Consider the following 18,320-nt stretch of genomic DNA (forward strand, 5'->3'; position numbering starts at 1 on the left):
GAACAACTGCCATATAATTGGGAAAAGAAAAGCATAGTTTCACTTTGCCCTACTAGAAGCACAACATATTGCATCATAACCTAGATATAATGCATATAGAAAAAATGTGTGTGACAATATAATTGACACATTGTTGAATCTGAAAGGAAAAACAAAAGAGCGTTATAATTCTTGTTTGGATCAAGAACAATGAATATAAGGCAAGGACTTCATCCACAACAATGTAATAGAATCAGTAAGACTCATTCAATCAAATGTTGGAACTACCTTTTGATCCTCATCTGGTGGTGCTGCTGGTGGGGATGCCAAATGGTAGAGCAAGGTGCACGAGGGAGGGGAAAGGGAGAGCACAGGAGGGAGAGTGCAAAAGAAAACAAAAGGGGGAAATGAGGAGGCTGATGGTGGTGGATGTCCTCTGTACCTCTCATTCACGATGATCTAGGGTCTCTTCTCCCTCACCTCAACCTGCTAGTGGCAATGACAATGGTTAGAGAAAGGGGTGCAAGGGAGGAGAAATGGAGAGAACGGGAGGGATAGGAGAGTGAAAAAAGAGGTGCAAATGAGGGGACCCGACGGGCTTCTTTTTTTTTTTGAATGTAAAAATGGTTGCCTATTCATGCATTCGGTAGATATGTCGGCAAGGGGAATACGTGTTCAAATTTAAATTTCATTATAAGTTGCACAAAAATTTTGTACATAAAATTAAAATACAACATCAAAGCTTTTTGCTTGATGCATTAAAAATAATCCAAATATTGCATATCTATCCCTTGCATAAAAGAATCTTTTGTCATTGAAATCTTATTAGTTGATCACCAGGGAAGCAAAAGGCAAAAGTCCATATTACTGTCAACTGGTCCAGATAATCATCGGTTGCATGTGGATTGTTTTTTCTCATCCTTCAGCTAGGTAATGTAATTATATTGCAAGCACCACAATCTATCACCTCAATCTCAAATGATTCTTGGAGTGCCTTGTCTATGAAAATGTGCAAAATCTCAAAGTGTTGAAATTGATCTTTTAAATGCTGGAAACTAATGAATTGGTATTTGGTATCAAAGAGTTGCACTAATTTTAGTTTATGGGATGATGAATTCACTATAAATATGGATATCAAGGTTCCATATTATGTAAATCACGTGGAAATTAATGTTTTTGTTCTTGTGGAATAAATGGTGTAGGAGTGCCTATGTGTGTTCTCCTATGGGTGAACATATTTTCAACATCTAACTTACTTGAAAATGAGGTTTGAGCAGTAGCTTGGCATCCTTGATTAAGAAACCTCAAATAAATAGCTCCATCTCCGTTTGCTAATGCTACCATGCTTTGCCTAACTATATATCTTAATTGGAGGTGCTTACGCACATAATTTTGATAAAAATTAGCCCTTGAATAAGTCCAGCTAAGTGACTATGACCATTAAGGACCACCATTTTTTAGATAAAAAAAGCACAGAAAAAAGAAAAGGAAAATGTAAAAACAGAGCAAACCATTTACTTGTACCACGTTTTGAAGATATTCAATTTCTTTTTGCATCAACTTCTCCTATTCTAAAAATTGGTCTATGAAACCCATAAAATCAATGTCAAATGAGCACATAACAAAGAACATATCTCACTTTTTTATTTTAAACATGACCAATGGTGGTTCAGGTTATGTTCAAGATGGTCGAGCTAAGTGACTATGACCATTCAAGACCATTCAAGATGGTAGCCCTTGAATAAGTCCAGCTAAGTGACTATGACCATTCAAGAAAGCTTTGACAAAATCAAAGCATATAACAAATATGAATGCAAGCTCTACCTGGTCAATGGCAACAACCTCTTACCTCCAAGAGTTAAAATGATAAATCTTCATAGGGTTTCAAACTTGAGATAAATGAAGTAAATTTTCAGAAAATAGGAAGTAAGAGTAGAAAACCTTACTTTAGATTCTTCTACAACTCCTTGCGGATTTGCATCACTTTCACAATGTGTGCACCCTTCTCCTATGCACGTATATAAGTGGGAAGATGAAAACAATAACAAAAAACTCACTTTTTAAGCAAAAAATTTTGCAAAGAGATAATAAACTTGGAGATATTAAACACCTGAATTTTTTGTTTACACTTGAAAAGTAGCAAACATAAAAACAAAAGATAAGCATCAAAATGTTTGTCATCATAAAATTTGACAAACCGAAAGAGCAAAATGTAGGAGGAAAAGAAAGAAACAGCGAAGGAGATCTGTGAGAAGATGGGATAAGGAAATCATAGAGGTTGCCTAAGGACAAGAAAGGAATGAGAAGAATATTAGTGTTACATAGAAAAGAAATCTCTCTTGCTTTTTCCTTTTACCTAAACAATGGAACATGAATACTGTTTAAATCTATTTTTCTTTTGAGCACAGAATTTAATGTGATGTCTGTTTCACCATCTGCATGTGGGCAAAATCAAGTGCAAGATATATGAAAATAACAATTTTCAGTGATAATTGTTATTATGCACTATACTTACCACAACCTTCAGTCTAGTAAATTGCATATAATAATAGCTTGTATGTAGAAAGGAGCTCTTTCCATTAACAGACTGTCATAAGCTTTCATCTAAAGCATTATGGAATCAAAATGAGGAACAGTGATTTTATAGGCCCCATTAGACCAGATATAGCAAACAAACTTTCTATACAAAATGTGCCATAAACTAGTGATTTTTATTTCATACATATACTAAAAATACCAGATTTTCTCAAGAATAACGATAGTAAGTTATGTTATGGGAGGAGAAAAATGTACCTCTTTACATTTGCAAACCCAAGCATCCATACCTTTGAGTCTTGGTGCAATGAGCATGGCAAGGGCTGGAAGGCAGCTAATTTCTGTTTTGAATCCCCAAGACATCAACTCTATATACTGCAAAAGATGGGCCACCTAACACGCAAGTTAAAGTGTGGCGGGGGTGGCACCTCTGAGGCACCGAAAGCAGGCCGTATACCATAAGAGGACGAGGGGTTGGATAGGAGTTTCAGCTCTCATATGGGCAGTAGGATGAAATGCTCATCTTGTTCATCCAAAAAGTGTCAACATCTCTGAGAATGAATCTAGAAGTAGAAGTGGTCGTACTGCATATACACAAGTGTACATCTAACAATAAGTTAATAGTACAAATTTCAAGCAAATACTTCCACACCTTTTTTTACCCTCTTGTTATGCACTCTGCAACCAACCTTCCTTGAATTTCACATGTAGCATACAACCTGCTTGATGAACCCTACAAGAAAAAAACACACAAGGATGCTCATGCCTGCCTTACATGTAGGGAAATCAAAACAACAAGTTAGACATCCTCTAGAGATAAGTTTATCAGCCAATGTAGTAACTGATCAAAAAGACCCACTAAGCACATGAAAATTTGCAGTCAATATATTTTTCCCATAGTCAATGACACTATTAGGTTTATCGATGCGCCCAAATTGCATTGAAGATGGAGATATGCTCAATGGTGAACCTTTTAAGCTTTAATGCCAAACACATTGTTGAAAGTTGAGGAGGAAATCCAAAACTGTCGACGTAAATGAGCAACGTTAGAGCATTCTTTCAACATATACATCTTCAGTCGCTCCTCAATCAACAATGACAAATGGATGTGTCCACTCCATAGAAGTATGAAGTCAGATTTGGCTCCCTTGTTGTAATAAAACTATAAGTGCTGCAGAAATCAAGCAAGATAGGAAAAATTGATAGAGTGAGAGGTCAAGATTGAGAGAGAGTGAGATCAAAATAGAGAGAGAAGTAGGAAGAGACAGGTTGAGAGAGAAACAGATGCATCATCGAATGACTTTTTGAGCAATGAACGGCAATGGAAGTGGATGAACAGTGAAGGAAAGAAACTAACTCCATGTTTGGTGAAGGAAATGAGTGTAATAGAAAGAAAATATAAGGATATAGTTGTTTGGATGGAGGAAAAAGTCAAGGAAAAAGAAAGTTTCAAAAAATTGCATGTTTTGGAAGAAAAGGGGAAGGAAATGAAAGGAAAATTGGCCCCTTCAATCCTTGGAAGAAAATGGATTGGATTGGTTTAAATTAATTGAATAGCCTCAACATTAGTGCACACATGAGAAATGATCATAGGCCCAACATAGAGGTTAGTGGAGTTCACCGTCGCACCGGTCGAGAGAGCCCCCAATAGGGCTAGGGCTGCAAACAAGCCGAGTTAAGCTCCAGCTCGACTCGACTTCACAAACTCAAGCTCGAGCTTGACTCAAACTTAATTGAAGCTCCATATCACAAACTCGAACTTGACTCGGTTACACAACATTGAGCTCGATCTTGACTCGGTTAACTAAATTAACTTGATTACATCATGTAGTTTAACTCAGTTAACTCGTTTATTAACTCATTCAACTCAATTATCTCACATAGTTTAACTCAACTAGTTTAACTCCTTACAAAAGCACATTGGTAGAATCAAAATTGTAACATAATAATAAAACAGAAGATACTCAAGGTATTGAAGGTAACAAGATCTCTAATAATAAGAAGCACATTGACTTCAAAACTCACCATTGGAAAGCATGCATGGTATATCTTGTAGCTCCATTGTTGTAGGGTGGAGGTGCATTTGGAATTTTTGATGAAATCTGATTATTCCCTTTATCTACATGTGACGTGTGAGCAGCTCCCTCAATAAGCAATAGTATCTAAGTAGTAAGAACCAGAACTGGAAACAGAAGCAGCAAGTGGTCCATGAAATTCACCGCAATAAGAGCTCAAAAAGAAAAGAGACAGAAATAGTAAACACAAAACAAGTACCACAAAAAAACTCAACTCAGAACAAGTTTGCAGCACATCAATTCGAACAAAAATAAAAAGCTCGAAAAAATAAAACAGAAATAGTAAATACAGAACAAGTACCACAAAAAACAAAAAGAAAGTACCAAAAAGAGGTAATAAATGACATCTAAGACCAACCGTAATCAGAAACCAAAACAAGGAAGAACAACGTAAATCAGCAAAAAACAATTCTGATATACACCAAAAGACTCCACTCAAACCTAATTCGACCCAACTGAGACAGGAGGCTGCAATATTTAATAAAAGACACTCACGATTGACACATGATATCCACTCAATTTTTGGGCAGAACCGACTTTAAGAACAACTACAGGGGTGAGATAGTAGGCGAGCAAAGAATTATTACCTGAAGTGGAAACCTCCAACTTGCAAGACAGAAGCCCTATAGGCGATGCTCCCGGCGGCTGCCGCAAGGTGCAGGAACCAGGCAGAAGAGCTGGACAATGTGCCACCCTTTCCGGTGAAAGGCACTGTGTGAGAGAGAGTTAGAGATAGGCCAATGCGATGGCCAATGGGTGAGATGAGAATCTGCATGCGAGAGAGAAAAATATTACATACCTGATATCAGCAGCAGTTTGGTGGAAACTGAAATCAAATCTGAATGTACAAAGAATAGTTACAGTTGAATCTAGTTTAGACCAAAAGCCAAAGTCTCTATGCCATATCTTAGCCATCATGGGTGTTAAGTGTACTTTTTAAATTTAGTTAAATCATTTCCTTTCTTTTCCTTTATACAGCTAAACAAATATGATTTCTTACACTTTCTTTCCTTTCCTTTCCTTCATATTCAAATAGACTTTCTTTTCATTTCTTTTTCCGTATTCTTTCTTCTACTTTCTATCCATCAAAATCTTTTTTTTCCATCCATGCAAACAAGGCCTAAGAGGGGGAAGAGTTAAAGAGCAAACAGAGGCAATTGCATTATGCGGGCTTCTGCTAGTTTACATTAATCGATTTTTTTGTACATGATGTTTTTCATTTTATTATTATTAAGTGAACCAGTCCAGCATGGGTGGATCGGCTGTAGACTTTGCTGGCACCGAGAAAAGTTCGGCAAAGCTAACACATTAGGCAACAATGTGTCATGAAAAGTCGGATTTGGTGTAATGGGGTGAAGGTATAATACGTGATCGAGTTTATAAAGACATGGTAGAGCTCCGCTCTTGCAATTGGGTCATTGCGATTACGGGTTGGATGTCTAATTGTCCAGGCGGTAATGATAGTATCTTGTACCTGAACCGGTGGCTCACTTTTTCTAATTAATGGGGAAGAGGACCGAAACATGCCACTGAAAGACTCTACTGAAACAAAGATGGGCTGTCAAGAACGTAGAGGATACAAATACGATGAAACAAACTTTCAAATGTGGAAGTTGTCAAATTTTGTTGGCCTAACCTTATAAGAAGTTAAGTTATTTGGACCTGCATATTATTGTTGTATCATGTTCATATAGCATTTCTATTTGGATCCTTCCTGAAATCCTTATCGAACTTATTTTGGATATTGTTGTGTTTGAATTCATGTTGATTTGATATGAACCTTTTTATCTATTTAGACTTTAGATTCAGATTTATTTACTTCATAATATCCACATTGCATATAAATTAACTTGTTTGGGTCTTTGGTTCAAGATCTATATTGGATCTGAACATATCTTGATATTTATCAAAATTGAATTCGGAATCCAAGGCCTATAAATTTATTTTATCAATTTATGAGGTTGATTGTGAGTATAGATGGGGAGTTCTAGAAATAACTCAATAGTGAATTTAGTGATCTTGTTCTGTATCAATTTATTTGGTAAATGAACTTAGTTATTTAGATGAACAATTTGACAATGAACTATGGATCAGTTAAGCAATAACCAACTAAGACTACTCCTACTATTTTTTAGACATTGAGCTTAAGTCATAGAAGGTCTTAGATAACTCAAAGGAATTACTTTTCTTGATAAAATGAGTGGTAATATGACATTGTCAAGAAGATACAAATTTGCATTTTATGACTTAGATGTGTGCAATTAAATGAGGAAGCTCCTTCATCAATGCCAAGTTAAAAGAAATATTTCATAGAACTACTAGAATGTTATATTAATGATGAAAAAAAGGGAAGTCAAAATGTTTAAAATACTTATACGGCTTAAAACAATTTCTATAGAGTGGTACTGTGCTTTTAATAAAACTATTACAAGATTATGTAGTCAATCACTTAAACATGTGTGTCTAAAATGTTGGAGTCTATTTGTATATTATCATTACATGGACAACAATATAACTAAGAGTAAATATTGGTTAAATACCAATTTCAATAATTAAATTAGGCAGTTGAAAGTTTAATGCAAATATTATATAAAAGAATTGATGTAGGTTATTTAGATAGTTAGTCACTAAATACCAAGGATATTTAGGTTAACCTCATCTTAAGTGGTTAAAAATATTTGGACATCTAAAAGGAAGAAAGGGTTGTAATAGCGCTATCAAGTTGACAAGCAAAAGTTTGTTAGCTGTTTTGATGTTGGCTTTGCTCGTTGCAAAAGAAAACATTAATTCGACATCTAGTTATATATTTCTATTTTGAAGTGGAGCCTATTTGCATATTATCATTATATGGAGAACAATGAAAAGATAACTAAGTCTAAATATTGGTTAAATACCAATTTCAAAAATTAAATCAGGCAATTAAAAGTTTAATGTAAGTATCATATTAAGGACTTGACATAAATTTTCCTAATACTTTGCCACTAAATCCCAAGGAAATTTAGGTAGCCCTCATCAGTAAGTGGTAAAAAATATTTAGACACCTAAAAGGAATATCAAGCTGACAAGCTAAAGTTCGTTAGCTGTTTTGATGCTGGCTTTGCTTTTAGCAACAAATAAGGGTAATCTGACATCTAGTGATGTATTTCTATTTTGAAGTGGAGCCTATTTGTACATTATCATTACATAGGCAACAAGGAAATAAACTAAGACTAAATATTGGTTAAATTCCAATTTCAAAAATTAAATCAGGTTGTTGAAAGTTTAATGTAAATGTCATATAAAAGATTTGATATAAGTTTTTCATATAGTTTGTAATTGTTCTATCAAGTTGATGAGCTAAAGCTTGTTAGCTGTTTTGATGCTAGCTTTCCTTGTGGCAAAATATGACAGTAATTCAACCTCTAGTTATATATTTCTATTTTGAAGTGGAGCTATTGCATACTATTGTAAGAAACAATGTTTTGTTGCTTAAAATACTGATAGGCCTAATATATAGCTCATGACATTGCAATTTTGTTTACTATTTGGACAAGTTCAATATATGGACAAATTAGTTTCTAAATGTTTATAATATTTTTAATGAAGAAAGATCTGATAGTTCAAAAAGAAAACAAATAATAGTTAAACACCATTTGCACATGAAATAATTGGAAAGAATGAAATAACAATCAAACATATGCCAACTACTGATATGGTAATTGATTTTTTCACAAAAGGAACAACTGAGGATTTGTTTATTAAACATGTAGCAAATTTGGGGATAAGATACATAGAAGTCACATTGAAAACTCTTGAATATAGAAAAGCTTGGAGTTGACTTGAATCAAAAAAGCAAATCGAGTTTCAATTAGAACACCAACTTAAGCGTGGAAAACCACATCACCAACTTTAGAGATTGCTCAGACTAGTGGGAGCAAGCTTGTGTCCCATGGCCAGATAGGATGGCCGTCGTGAGCCTCATCCAATTTGTTGTAACGAAAGTGTACATAGGGCTGCTTCATCTGTTTCATAGTAGTTACTAATTTTCTTTTGTGTTTTATTTATTTTATGCAGTAGATTCTTCTCTTGGGACTTCCGCCCAAAGGGGTTGCTTGAACCACATTCTAATGCGGGCTGAAGGAACATCCCATTTGTTCACTGGTCTTTGATGAAGCCTACATCAAAATGGCTCATTCATGTTTCACCAATCTGGCAAATTTGACAAAACAAAAGGCCTAGCTAATAAGAGGTCATCCTATTCCTCCCAAACAAACATGGATGTCAAAGGGTTTGGCTTGATACTGCAAGCCATAGCTCCAAAATGAACAATCACAATTCAATTTGCTATGGACATCAATCCTTAGGCATTTGCATTCTTTAAAAGCATAGTAAAAGCGATTACAAAGCCCCATTGTTTTCAAGGGACAAGCACTCATATTTTCACAGTGCTCCCTTTCTCTTTCTAAGGGCCTATTTAGATGGAAATGGAAGAAAAGGAAGAAAAAAGATGGTCAACCTTTTGTTTGATTGGTTAATTAAGGAGGGGAAGGGAAGAAAAATAAATTAAACATGTTTGGTTAAAAAGAAAAGAAAATGAAAAGAAGTGAAAGGAAAGGATAACTAAATGTAAATCCAATCCCTCAAAAATTGGAGGAGTTAAAATGGAAATGAAAAGGGTTTCTCATTTTCTTTCCTTTCATTTTTACCCAAACAAGCTTTATAATCACCTCTCCATTTTCTTCCCATCCATTTCCTTCCCTTTCCTTTCCATCCCTTCCTTTTCTTCCATTTCCCTCCATCCAAACATAGCATTACCCACTTTCTGTTACAAATTTACTAGTATGGTATTTTTAACATTTTGTGCATATTTATAATTATTTCATTATTGCATCTTCTGTAAACATATATTTTCCTTAATTGTCCTTCAAATGGACAAAAGAAGATGATTCAACAAAAAAGAAAAATATTTTTTTCACACATGATGGAAGGATGGTTAATATGAGTGAACAATATGAGTAGTGAGAGAAAGCTAAGGGCAATTTCAAAAAGTGAAAACTAGTAAATTGTGCTTGACCATGACCATTAGAGATCATTTGAATAGGTTGGAACATTGTAGGATAGAATTGTTCTATTTTGTGCATTGCTGACACAAACATCAGATGATGAACACAGGAATGTGAGTATAAAAACTCAATTTGTTCTGTGGTGTGCCATGGTAAACCATGGAATGCTTGCCCATTTCATGCTTGAGTTCGAAACCCTCAGTTTGTCTTTCCCTCTCAAAATGCTCAAGCTCACACAAAACCTGCCTTTCCCTTTCTCACACATAGGTTTTTCTCCTACATCTCCCTTGTTCTTCAACCTCCCCTACTCTCTAGAGGTAAACCTTCTCTCACACACTCTATCACTTGCTCACACTTTCTTTCTCTTGCTCACCCTAGGTTTTGATTCGGCGATGTTTCATTCATTCTTTATCTCCATTTTAGAGCCCTAAATGTGTGTGGAATCATTTGTAGCCCTTCAGTGGTGGGTGTTCTCACATGTATGCCTAACCTTCTCTCTCACACACTTTCTCTCTCTCTCTCTCTCTCTCTCTCTATATATATATATATATATATATATATATATATATATAGGCTCCACATCTTTAAAGTCTCTCATCCTCTCTATCTCACTCATTTGTTTTATTCCTCACTAGATTTATAGCAAGATTGAGTGGAACCACACTCTTCATCTCAGTTTTGTGTACTTACACATCTAGCCCTCAAATTGTTTGTTGAAATGTGAATGTGTACAGACAGTGCATTTACTTAGATAATTTCTTGTCAGGTTTTTCCCAATGCATTGGCAGTCTTCCATTGGATTGTCAATGAATGCTACAACAATGTAATGATCTATTTCCAAAGCCAAATCATTCTATGTATTTTGGCTTTTGGTAGAAAGTCAACTTTGTTTGGCTAGGTTGATCAATTAGAGCAAGATGATGCCAAGTGGGTTGGATTGGAGGAAGAGTAGGAAGTTCAGCTGCAAGGAAATCCCTTAGGACCATAAATGGAACGGGTTAAGTAGGAACCTGGTCAATTGAAGTGTCACGTTACAGTGTGCCTAAATCAAAGGCTTTTTAATTTTGACCCAAAACACTCTTGTAGGCATGCATTCAGGTTGAACTCCATTAAATATTCCTTTAGAATTTATTCTTTTCCCTCTGAATTTGTGATCCACTTTGATAAGTACATTGGGGATACTCCTTCCTTTTTCAGACAAAGACCAATTATGAAATAGACCAAACTTCATTAAAAAAAACTCCAGCTTCAATACATGCAATTGCAAAGACAGTAAACTTTGTGCAAGTTACGCATTGATGCACTGTGTTGGTGTTGGACTTGTCGATCGGTAGAAAAGTAGTGAGACTCAAATTGCATGAACACCACTTCCAGATGCAAGCCTAAGCAATATAGGCCTTAGAGATTGATGAGGAACATCACCATTGTGAGTTTCCTTATGTTAGAATAAAAAGGAAAAACTAGCGAAGAGAAAGATGGCTCACGATGAGTATTTCAATTTCAATAATGTGTTGACCGTTCAAACTTTGACATAGGGGCCCTCCTCCTTCCTCTTGTTGCTTTTTTTAATATGTTGTTTTTTTTATCTCTGTTAAGTCATACATTGCATAATATAATCTATTTATTGTATGCTAATGAGAGGCATTTGTCCTTGGGATGAATATCACATTTGCATCATTTGTTATAAGCTGAATCTACCCTTCAACACTTCTATTTGCATCATGTATTGTCCAGTCTATTTTTGGGAATGGATACTATTCATCTTCACCTTATTGTTATGTATCATCTTGCTTTTCATGCTACCATTCTTTGTTATATATATATCTTGCTCACACACCTCCTTTGAATGGGGAGCCATGTGAAGCAGCAAAATTGAAAATTTTAGCTTTAAAAAAATTGCTAGAAAACGGTATCTATATATATATATCTTGCTCGCACACCTCCTATGAATAGGGAGCCATGTGAAGCAGCAAAATTGAAAATTTCAGCTTTGAAAAAATTGCTAGAAAATGGGATATGCTTGCCAATACGAGGTTTGATCATTCATTCCACCTTTAACGGGTAATAGGTCCAAAGACAGTATTTTTCAAAAATTGTACATGTCATTTGATTGATGCTCCCTTTATGTATGTGCATAAAGGTTTTGCATTTGATTTGCACTTGGTTTTGAACAAGATTCCTTTTGAACTTGTTTTAGATACATTGGAATGGAAATTCGAATTTTGATTTTGGACAAGTTGTTTGGAAATTTAACTTCTTTTGACAACTTATTTGGAAATTCAACTTTTTTTACAAGTTATTTTGAAATTGATTTTGCACAAGAAATTTCGATGAATTCTGGCAAAATTGAACATTAGAAATTAATTTTTTTTTTAAAATAGAGTTTTGTGGGGACTTTTGATCATAAAATTTGGTAGATTTAGGAAATTTGATTTGAAAATTAGAAACTGGATTTGAAATTGAAAATTAGATTTGTAAATAATGTTCTTTTGTTGGGGATTTAGTTCATTAATTAGTCAACCTATGATATTGGATCAAAAATTTGGACTTGATTCTAAGCAAATTAAAAAATACACCAGAATACCAGCTTCTTTGAATGGTTGAACTTTCTGTTGAGTTGGCAGCTGATGATTTGGGTTTAACTATTGGGTTAAATTAAAGTAGATCTGGTAGACCATTTGCAAAGCACATCACTTGACAGAAAAGGGAGTGCATCATCTAACAAGGAAGAACATCCCCTTTATTCACTAAAATATACTTCCTGACTAATAAATGAACCAAAAATCAGAGAAAGCTTTTTACCATATTCATCCATATATATACGAATTAGGAAATGGCCCATATGCAGATGAAAATGATCAACCTTTACTTGATAATTTTTTTGTCCAAAACCAAATTCAAATGCAAAGCAATTAGAAGAAATAGTGCTTTGAATTAATTACCAAGAAAGCAGTACCAATGTATATTTAAAGGCCTACTCCTTTTTTTGATAATTGTTTTTTCTATATGGTTTTCAAGCAGCAAAATAGGATTCTCAATGTTAGACTTCACATTAAGCTGAACTGAAAAGTACAGCTCCCCAATTTGACTTACGCTTGTCTCCTAGTGGTTTAAATTGATTTTATGTAAACATAATCGCATAGGTGAATATAAAATTTAACCAAAAAAGTAGGAATTATGGAAAAGAAAAATGCAATTGATGTTTAAATTGGATTAAAAACAAGCTACAACTATAAACCTTGAAGACAGCTTTACGAAATTACACGTGGTCTGGAAACTATACCGGTGATGGGTACAACCGGTACAGATCTATACTGATGAGTGCTCAACCACTATAGACCTATACCGGTGACTGAAAGGATATCTGTCACCGCTATAGGTTTATACAGTGATGAGATGGCCACTAGAGGCTCGTCACCACTGTAGACTAGTAGCAGTGGCGTCCACCACTGGTATATCTCCTAGTATCTAGAAACCACCAAGGACCCAAACATTACCAGGGTTTTTTGAGACGCACAAACACCTTATGTGCTCCTCAAGAGCCGGACCGGTCTCTCCCTCTCCAGGTTTTGGGATTATCATTTGGATTTTTTTGCTAATTTTTTATCATATAGTAATATTTTCTTCAGCATGTTTTTGTTTTTGTTTACTTGTTTCTCAGTACATTTACCAAATGTTGGATGAAATGGGTTCCATCTGCATAAATCCGAACATGGAAAGATGGTTGGCATGCAAAATTAGTTACCTTTAAGATCCTGTGAAGCAAGATAATAGTGACTTTTAAGATCCTGTGAAGCAAGATAAGACCTATGTATATTGTTGCTCACCTCTTCACGCAAACCAGAACAAAAACATTTGGACAAGATACTTTCCTGCATTCTCCTATATCCCAGTCTTGGAGTAGGTACCAAATGACATGCTACGCATCAAATAAGCACATGAACCAGGAAGAGGTGAATGATCCTCTAAACTTCACAACTGAACAATAAATCCTCTAAAATTTTCAAAAATATTAAAGTTATTGCTCTTTAGGTGTTTAAAGTAAACCTAGAAAATAAGAGAGTAGAGAAAAATCATCAATGATCAGATGGCCATATACAATTGCATGCGTTGATGCTTTACCTAGGCCACCACTGAATTACAAAAGAGTGAGAAGTCAATAATATGGTGCAAATTTGTTGACAAGAAAATAATAGCAAGAAAAAATCAATATGTGATATAACAAAACAAATGAAAAATCAACTGCAAGTTAGAAATCTATACTTACAAATGAAAAATCAACTGCAAAGTTAGAAATCTACACTTAAGAAGAAGTCCGATAAATGTTACTCCTACAACTGAAGGACTAATTAAATGCCTCGTTACTTACTTTGCTTGGAGTCAATGTAGGATTGTGGATGATAAATTGATCTGAATTCCTATCGCACGTTGTTGTAGTCTTAAGGTCTTGAACATTTGAACCATGGCCAAGTACTGTCTGTGCATAGCAGTCAATAATCTGCATCATATATGCTAACGGTAACCACTTTCTATGTTGCTCATCAATACCCTGTGCTCTTATAGCAGGAAGGCACAAACATTCCCTAGAAAAAAAATCATAACATCAACTAGAACCAAATTATTTAATGTGAGAACAATCTACAGTGCACCAATGAAGAACAAACACGTAACACATGTAATTAAGTTTGAAGTGTGTTTCCTATAATATAATTCTGCCAGCACAAGACACTCCACCAACCCACTGCACAAAATCCTAAGGTACATCATAAAAGTATTTATAACTTGATCTTTGGCTACATCTCAGAACTGCAACTGGTGCGACACTTGAGCACAAAAAATGTACATTTTGGATCTTTATATGTGTATTCTTCAATATAAAGCTCATGAGAGAGACAAATTTTTTGAACCACCTGGCATCAAATGCCGCTGCAACCAGACCACTTTCTTGTGAATCGGGCAATACTATTTTGCCAATGAAACAAATGAATTTGGTTGGACAAATTAGGTCCAAGGAGGTAGCAAATATAGACATAAATATCATTCATGGCCACGTCCAGCAAAGTAAAAGCTTGTGATACTACAGGTTTCTGCATATCATGAAAGTTTCACATCTTAAATGAACCTCAAGAAAAAAAAAATAGAGAAGAATATATGAACATTGTCATTGTCAAAAGGAAATGTATGATATATATATATATATATATATATATATATAGCAAGAGCAATCAGGAAACTGGATCAAAACCTATCCCAAAATCAAGGATCTGGCAAAATGCCCCTCAAATGTAAAATGTGCAAAACAAAAAGAAATGTGGATCATGCAAGATCATATGTAATGAGAAATGGTTTACGTCTTATTTCTGTGAATATGTGGAAATAGAAAGTAATTACGTTTAAATAATTGAAATTCATAAAATTATGAGATCACCACCTTAAATCAGATGGTTTTGTTTGGGTCTCCGTTAAGAAAATGCCCAACTTACATTAGCCTGGCCCAAAATTATCTAAAATTATGTGCTCATGCGTCCAAGTAGTGTCAGTATCTTTAGCCAAAGACAACACGTTGTGCACTGGCCAGTCACCTGTGACTTAAAAAGAAAAAAAGCAACAATAAATATGCTGATGCCATAATTCCAAGACCAGTAGTAAAGACTTCCAAGCAAAAAAGAAGAAGAGCACCTTAATTACAATTTCCATAATTTGTGAGACTACTTCAATGAGATGATTCCTTGAGATATTTGTGAACGGCACTATCTCGGCATCATCCTCTTAAAACACTCTGAACTGAATCAAATCTCTTCATTTGCTTCTTATCTTCTACTGCAGGATGACAAATTTGATGTGGAAAATACAATGGATTCACTCATTGCCACCACAAGTTTTCAAATTTATTATGAGAAACAATGAACCATAAAAAAAAAAGAAAGTAGAAATAAAATCTATGTTTCAAAAAATCACGCTTGCATGAATCAACAATTTTGAATTAGATAAATATTTTCTCATTCTTTGAACTCAGTTTGAGCTCATACTTCATAAAAAAATTTAAGGAGTCTTAAAATTACAGACTTGTGAAAGCTGGTAGAGAATTACTGATTGGCACAAAGATATAAATGTCTCAAAATTTAAGGCGAAAAGGAGGAACCACTTCACGTTAAAGGAAAGGGGAAAAGGAAAATGTTGCCTTTGCTTTCAAAGGTCAATTGAGAGAAGTCAATCCTCTAGGAAAGATTAGAAAGCTTCCTACCCCATCTACACCCCCAATTTATACCCAGATCAAGAATATGATTGTGTATCCATAATTTGCACCCACACTATTTGTGCTCAGATCAGCAATATGATTGTGTGTCCCTAATTTGCACCCACACTAGGAAGATCATACCGCAAAAAAAGTAAGACTAAGATAAAAATGCATGATCACAGGACCACAATACAAGAGAATGCTGGTGAAGATCAGCAAGTTTTGTCTTCTTGCAAGCTCATCATTGTGCTTTTCATGAAGATAAGTGAATCAGTGAAGTACATCTTAACCTTTCTTGGAAAGAAAAGAAGAATTTCTTTAGAACAAATGATTGTAATACATAATCTGAGAACAGAACATTTAAATTTCTTGAACAACCTAGTAAAATGCTCAAAAGCAGAACTTTTCAAAACAAATGATTGTTATGTTTTAACGAGTGAAATGCCCAAATCTCAAATTCACTTCATAAATAAAAAAGCCCAAATCAAAATGCCCCAAACAACTAACAAACTGAAGATGAGTATAGCGTATCTGCAAAAGTAACCGACTTGTCACGTCGATGCTCACACAGACAGGCAATGTGGAAAACTCCAGATGGGTATAACATATCTGCAAAAGGAACCATTGGATAGTGAACAAGAAGAAGGATCGATACATATACAGAAAAAGAGAGAGAGATCAACACAGTGAATCTTGGTAAGTCGACACTGGAGAAGGATCAATGGGCTGCTTTTTATCGGGCGCCAGGCAACACCGGAGAGGTCGCCCAAAAGAGGCTGTGAGAAATCAGTCTGGGGGGACTGTTTCGACTTCCTGGTGCTAATCGACGATCACTAGGCCTATCCGAATGGTGCTGGTACCGCTTGTACTGGTGCTTTATTCTTGGGGGCGGCACATTTTTTTAACTTTTGACGGTTGATCAATATGCAGTAGGGCTTTCGCTGTAGAATCTGCCACAAGAAAGAAGAGCGGTTCATTTGGGTCCAATTCTGGTGCTAGCGCAGACAACGTCAAAGCTGTCACTGGAGATTTCTCAGCTTGACGCCAGAGGCTCTCTTCCCAGCCAACTCCGTTTTTGAGAGATAAGAAAGCGTTAAATTCCGCATCAAACCTGTCACCAACCACTTTTATTAAGAAAACTACAGCGTTAAAATTAGATCACATGCATCAAACTCTCAAAGCATGCAAAAACAATGCAAATTGCATAATGGAAACAAAAACAATCGACCATTAAATAAATAGAAGTGTCTACTACCGAAAGATGGAGATTCTGAAGACAAGGGCATGCCATCAGTAAACTCCAGAAATCCCACCACACAAGTCGTCTCGCGTGATAACAAGTTGCAGTTCCACCCAATTGGGGAAGTGAGGAGGCAGATCAGGTTGGAAAAATAGCATGCTCCGCTACAAAAGAATGCAATAGTCATGATTTAGCATCATCAATTAGCCTTCCCGTACGTAATTTAGACATGGCCTACACTAAAGGGAATCGATACTCACATGAATAGGACGAAAAGTCAAGACCAACGACGTTATGTTGGCTAATCCTTTAAGAAATGCTACCATCTAGACAAAGGGTTAAAATTATCGGACCAAGATCCAAATTTTGGTAATTTGAACAAATAAAATAAGGGAGTATGGGTTGTTTTTATAGTTTTCAGATGCCAAGGTAATAAGATAGACAAACCATGCGTATTCGGAGAGGTAATAAGATAGCCATTTAGGTGACAACCACATTGACCGTCTGTAGAGATCCTTGGTTGCATCAGATAGGATCTAGATGGTTATACTTGGATCAGATTAGATCCCCGCAATTAGAAGAAATAGTGTTTTGAGTTAATTACAAAGAAAGCAGTAACAATGTATATTTAAAGGCCTACTCGTTTTTTTGATAATTGTTTTTTTATATATGGTTTTCAAGCAGCAAAATAGGATTCTCAATCTTGAACTTCACATTAAGTTAAAGCATGAAAAGTAAGTTGTGGCAAATATTGTACCAAAGCACTAAATGTGAAAACTTGTATGCACCGAAGAGTGAAATCATGTGTAGAGGTACAAGGTGCACCGAAATCTGACGAAACACACGAAAAGGTGTGTCGTAGCATGAAATCATGTATTAAAGAACAAAATTTGAAGACCTGTAAACTTGTATACATCGAAGTGTGAAATTGTATACCAAAGACATGAAAATTTTGAAAACATGTATGCATTGTAGGGCAAAACCATGTGCTAGATGCATGAAATTTGGAGACTTGTGAACTTGTGTGCACTAGAGTGCGGAGTGCGCAATTTTGTGCCACACAAACATGAAATTTTGAAAACTTGTATATGCTAAAGAGCAAAATAGTGTACCATAGGCACGAAATTTGTAGACTTGTAAACTTGCATGCAACATAGTGTGAAATCTTCTGTGAGAGGAATGAAATTTTGAAATTTTGTAAACTTGTACCA

At 35.3% G+C, this 18,320-nt stretch overlaps 1 long non-coding RNA gene across 10 annotated transcripts; it reads right to left on the minus strand.

The window, feature by feature from the left end:
* Nucleotides 1-46: 46 nt before the first annotated feature.
* LOC116252851 (uncharacterized) lies at nt 47-17,227 on the minus strand. 10 transcript variants are annotated; one of them, XR_007573214.1, is made up of 9 exons: nt 17,125-17,227; nt 16,555-16,980; nt 16,418-16,478; nt 15,311-15,451; nt 15,115-15,213; nt 14,001-14,214; nt 5,177-5,358; nt 4,540-4,696; nt 78-3,247 (listed from the first exon to the last, which is right to left on the minus strand). It is a non-coding gene; the product is annotated as an uncharacterized LOC116252851 (long non-coding RNA). The 10 variants fall into 10 exon arrangements; XR_007573209.1 differs by having other exon boundaries at nt 47-139; nt 268-3,247; nt 15,311-16,980; XR_007573212.1 differs by having other exon boundaries at nt 15,311-16,478.
* Nucleotides 17,228-18,320: the final 1,093 nt, after the last annotated feature.

Source organism: Nymphaea colorata, chromosome 4, assembly GCF_008831285.2.
Source record: "Nymphaea colorata isolate Beijing-Zhang1983 chromosome 4, ASM883128v2, whole genome shotgun sequence".
Lineage (NCBI taxonomy): Eukaryota > Viridiplantae > Streptophyta > Magnoliopsida > Nymphaeales > Nymphaeaceae > Nymphaea > Nymphaea colorata.